This window comes from Anomaloglossus baeobatrachus, chromosome 12 (genome assembly GCF_048569485.1).
Source record: "Anomaloglossus baeobatrachus isolate aAnoBae1 chromosome 12, aAnoBae1.hap1, whole genome shotgun sequence".
Taxonomy (NCBI): domain Eukaryota; kingdom Metazoa; phylum Chordata; class Amphibia; order Anura; family Aromobatidae; genus Anomaloglossus; species Anomaloglossus baeobatrachus.
The window spans coordinates 82,596,081-82,601,362 of NC_134364.1; the positions used below are offsets into that span (position 1 = coordinate 82,596,081).

At 59.6% G+C, this 5,282-nt stretch overlaps 1 protein-coding gene across 8 annotated transcripts in view; it reads right to left on the minus strand.

Moving 5' to 3' along the window:
- Positions 1 to 3,497, minus strand: part of HECTD1 (HECT domain E3 ubiquitin protein ligase 1) — a 247,790-nt gene extending 244,293 nt beyond the window's left edge. For all 8 annotated transcript variants that reach the window (XM_075330091.1, XM_075330086.1, XM_075330090.1 and 5 more), the window contains exon 1: positions 3,376 to 3,497. The gene's annotated coding sequence lies outside the window, so the exon portion shown is untranslated. The remainder of the gene's footprint in view (positions 1 to 3,375) is intronic.
- Positions 3,498 to 5,282: the final 1,785 nt, after the last annotated feature.

Here is a 5,282-nt window from a genome sequence, read left to right on the forward strand (position 1 = left end):
GGGGGACAGGTCTCTGTGAGAGGGGGGGGGACAGGTCTCTGTGAGAGGGGGGGGGACAGGTCTCTGTGAGAGGGGGGGGACAGGTCTCTGTGAGAGGGGGGGGGACAGGTCTCTGTGAGAGGGGGGGGACAGGTCTCTGTGAGAGGGGGGGGACAGGTCTCTGTGAGAGGGGGGGGGACAGGTCTCTGTGAGAGGGGGGGGACAGGTCTCTGTGAGAGGGGGGGGACAGGTCCTCTGTGAGAGGGCGTGGGGGACAGGTCTCTGTGAGAGGGGGGGGACAGGTCTCTGTGAGGGGGGGGACAGGTCTCTGTGAGAGGGGGGGGACAGGTCTCTGTGAGAGGGGGGGGGACAGGTCTCTGTGAGAGGGGGGGGACAGGTCTCTGTGAGAGGGGGGGGACAGGTCTCTGTGAGAGGGGGGGACAGGTCTCTGTGAGAGGGGGGGACAGGTCTCTGTGAGAGGGGGGGACAGGTCTCTGTGAGAGGGGGGGACAGGTCTCTGTGAGAGGGGGGGGGACAGGTCTCTGTGAGAGGGGGGGACAGGTCTCTGTGAGAGGGGGGGGACAGGTCTCTGTGAGAGGGGGGGGGACAGGTCTCTGTGAGAGGGGGGGGGACAGGTCTCTGTGAGAGGGGGGACAGGTCTGTGAGGGGGGGGACAGGTCCTGTGAGAGGGGGGACAGGTCTCTGTGAGAGGGGGGGGACAGGTCTCTGTGAGAGGGGGGGGACAGGTCTCTGTGAGAGGGGGGGGACAGGTCTCTGTGAGAGGGGGGGGACAGGTCTCTGTGAGAGGGGGGGGACAGGTCTCTGTGAGAGGGGGGGGACAGGTCTCTGTGAGAGGGGGGGGGACAGGTCTCTGTGAGAGGGGGGGGACAGGTCTCTGTGAGAGGGGGGGGGACAGGTCTCTGTGAGAGGGGGGGGACAGGTCTCTGTGAGAGGGGGGGGACAGGTCTCTGTGAGAGGGGGGGGACAGGTCTCTGTGAGAGGGGGGGGACAGGTCTCTGTGAGAGGGGGGGGACAGGTCTCTGTGAGAGGGGGGGACAGGTCTCTGTGAGAGGGGGGGGACAGGTCTCTGTGAGAGGGGGGGGACAGGTCTCTGTGAGAGGGGGGGGACAGGTCTCTGTGAGAGGGGGGGGACAGGTCTCTGTGAGAGGGGGGGGACAGGTCTCTGTGAGAGGGGGGGGGACAGGTCTCTGTGAGAGGGGGGGACAGGTCTCTGTGAGAGGGGGGACAGGTCTCTGTGAGAGGGGGGGGACAGGTCTCTGTGAGAGGGGGGGACAGGTCTCTGTGTGAGAGGGGGGGACAGGTCTCTGTGAGAGGGGGGGGACAGGTTCTCTGTGAGAGGGGGGGACAGGTCTCTGTGAGAGGCGGGGGGGGACAGGTCTCTGTGAGAGGGGGGGACAGGTCTCTGTGAGAGGGGGGGGACAGGTCTCTGTGAGGGGGGGGGACAGGTCTCTGTGTGAGGGGGGGGACAGGTCTCTGTCGTGAGGGGGGGGACAGGTCTCTGTGTGAGGGTGGGGGGACAGGTCTCTGTGTGAGGGGGGGGACAGGTCTCTGTGTGAGGGGGGGGACAGGTCTCTGTGTGAGGGGGGGGACAGGTCTCTGTGTGAGGGGGGGGACAGGTCTCTGTGTGAGGGGGGGGACAGGTCTCTGTGAGAGGGGGGGGGACAGGTCTCTGTGAGAGGGGGGGGACAGGTCTCTGTGAGAGGGGGGGGACAGGTCTCTGTGAGAGGGGGGGGACAGGTCTCTGTGAGAGGGGGGGGGACAGGTCTCTGTGAGAGGGGGGGGACAGGTCTCTGTGAGAGGGGGGGGGACAGGTCTCTGTGAGAGGGGGGGGACAGGTCTCTGTGAGAGGGGGGGGGGACAGGTCTCTGTGAGAGGGGGGGGACAGGGTCTCTGTGAGAGGGGGGGGACAGGTCTCTGTGAGAGGGGGGGGGACAGGTCTCTGTGAGAGGGGGGGGACAGGTCTCTGTGAGAGGGGGGGGACAGGTCTCTGTGAGAGGGGGGGGACAGGTCTCTGTGAGAGGGGGGGGACAGGTCTCTGTGAGAGGGGGGGGGACAGGTCTCTGTGAGAGGGGGGGGGACAGGTCTCTGTGAGAGGGGGGGGGACAGGTCTCTGTGAGAGGGGGGGGACAGGTCTCTGTGAGAGGGGGGGGACAGGTCTCTGTGAGAGGGGGGGGACAGGTCTCTGTGAGAGGGGGGGGGACAGGTCTCTGTGAGAGGGGGGGGACAGGTCTCTGTGAGAGGGGGGGGACAGGTCTCTGTGAGAGGGGGGGACAGGTCTCTGTGAGAGGGGGGGACAGGTCTCTGTGAGAGGGGGGGACAGGTCTCTGTGAGAGGGGGGGACAGGTCTCTGTGAGAGGGGGGGACAGGTCTCTGTGAGAGGGGGGGGACAGGTCTCTGTGAGAGGGGGGGACAGGTCTCTGTGAGAGGGGGGGACAGGTCTCTGTGAGAGGGGGGGACAGGTCTCTGTGAGAGGGGGGGACAGGTCTCTGTGAGAGGGGGGGGACAGGTCTCTGTGAGAGGGGGGGACAGGTCTCTGTGAGAGGGGGGGGACAGGTCTCTGTGAGAGGGGGGGACAGGTCTCTGTGAGAGGGGGGGACAGGTCTCTGTGAGAGGGGGGGACAGGTCTCTGTGAGAGGGGGGGACAGGTCTCTGTGAGAGGGGGGGACAGGTCTCTGTGAGAGGGGGGGACAGGTCTCTGTGAGAGGGGAGGACAGGTCTCTGTGAGAGGGGGGGACAGGTCTCTGTGAGAGGGGGGGACAGGTCTCTGTGAGAGGGCGGGGGGGGACAGGTCTCTGTGAGAGGGGGGGGACAGGTCTCTGTGAGAGGGGGGGGACAGGTCTCTGTGAGAGGGGGGGGGACAGGTCTCTGTGAGGAGCGGGGGGGGACAGGTCTCTGTGAGAGGGGGGGGGACAGGTCTCTGTGAGAGGGGGGGGGGACAGGTCTCTGTGAGAGGGGGGGGGGGACAGGTCTCTGTGAGAGGGGGGGGGGACAGGTCTCTGTGAGAGGGGGGGGGGGGGACAGGTCTCTGTGAGAGAGGGGGGGGGGGGGGTATGGGAAGACAGCCTAGGCTGTGACCACCTTCCGCCTGGCTCGGGCAGACATGTTGGCCCAGCACAGGACAGGGCAGCAGCACCGCCGGGATCACAGCAGTACAATCACATCGTGAGATCTAGATCTGCCATCGCGGTCGGAGTGACCGTCTGGTGGATCTGGTTGTATCCGGAGTCGGACCAGCAGCTCCGGTGTGTGCCCCTGCCCAGGGTTAGGCCCGGTCCTCAGCCTGGAGTTTTAGGCCTGTTCCTGTACAACTCCATGGAGACAGCCATGACAGTGACGAGGCGCAATGGCGGGGCGCGGCCGCAGAGCCCCACTTACCGTGTCCGTACGGAGCCGCTCTGGGCCTGAGCTCCGGCGATCCCCGGAGTCACACGGAGCGTGTCACGGGCTCGGGCCGAGACTCCGCCCGCTCCGCCTGCCTGTCTGCCTCCCGACTGCCGGCAGAGGGCGCTCCGGAGCACACACCTAGGCCGCTGCGGATGGACCACACACTCAGTACAATACTTTTTGTTTCACGTTCCTGCCTGACTCATTTTAAAAGCAAATGATTTTTTACAGGCTGCAGAACTGAGCAGCGTTTTCTCCCGCCCACGGCGCAGACCGATAACCAGAAGATCAATGGAGTCATAAAGTTCCTGATGTTGTGTGCGACTATTCAGCAGTGTACATGGCCCCGAGCCGGGAAGAGCTGCCCCATGTGTCACTGATGGGGGCAGACAGCCCCCTATAACACGGCAGAGGGGGAGGGGCTCAGCTGTGGCTTTCACCAGATAGGAACATCCGACTCAGATGAATGCCCTGCAGGTGCCGGGGCTCTTCAGAGATGCAGCCAATGACATCCCTTTAAAGTCAGCTGACTACCGCAGCCAATCAGAGGGTTGACAGTCAGCTGACAGAAGGACGTGATGTCACCGGTTCTGTCAGTGGCTGGAGTAGCCATTATTTTCACCCGCCCTCATTTCTGTAATTATTGTTGGAATTTCCCATTGGTGTAGACAGATGTGCCACATTTATATACACGTGTGTGGCTGAAATGCCAGCCTATGTAAGCCACCATATCTGTCAGCTCCTGGCGTGAGCTATGGCATATCTGCTGGACCCGCCTTCCCCTCCTACTAAACTAAAAGATTTGAACACTTTTGCACAATGTTACTTGCAACAAAATGTGCATCTTTTTACCCACAGGAATGTACAAATAACAAGGCATCATGGCCCAAACAAGCCTCGGTCAGGGACACGGCCTTATAATGGTCTGCTTTACTGGTCTGTACAGGTTATAGTAATGTGTGTGGTTTTAACAGGGGATATAACAAAATCCACACCCTGCAAAATGCCAGGACTTTGTCACCTAAAGATGTCATACCAAGAAGAATCATTTCATATACACACAAGCAAAAGGGTAACAATGTTTTGGTCTTCTGACTTTCAGGCTCCATACCTCACCATCCACTGCAGCTTTGAGCGTGAGACTACATTCATTTTATAGACAATCATATTGGCTATCTCATACATAAATGTGACTTGTAACTATTTAGCATTAGTTATACAGATTCTTGTCAGGTCACTGCATTGTTACTGTTTTGCTCCTAAAATTTAGATGATACTTTGTTAGTATTCTGTAAATCCATCTTTGGCTTTCACCCCTCTTGAATCCTTCTGGGTTCTACATCAGATTCAAGCATGTCTTAGCCAAAATCTGATCCCAGGTCTCTTCTACACGTTCCCAATGTTGATGTATACTGGTCGTCTCACTTGGGGGATGTACATGGCTTTTTCCTCAACTCTATCCACCAGTGTGCGATTGGGTTGAGGTCTGAGGACTGTGGGAACAATCCAGCACCTCTACTTCATTGTCGTTGTCCTGTTGGAACACGGTGTTGTCCTTTTTATACTCATAGTACTCGAGTGTACGAAGTAAGGCATCTTGTAGGATACTCACATATAGCTCAGCATTGAGACCACCATCGATCCTGGTCATGTGTCCAATGTCTTTGGCTGGACCCCATATCATCAGGCTTCCTCCACCACACTTGACAGTTCCTTCAATTTATCGATCCATTAGCCCCTATTTCCCTTGTTTCTTCCAGAACGATTTGCCCCCATCAGAGCCATCTATTGACTTTCCTCTCATCACTCCAAATCACCCGCTTCCAATTTTCCACTTTTCGTACTTTTTTGCAAACTTGAGCAGACGCTTGTGACAATATTGAAGTTGAGGCTTCTTC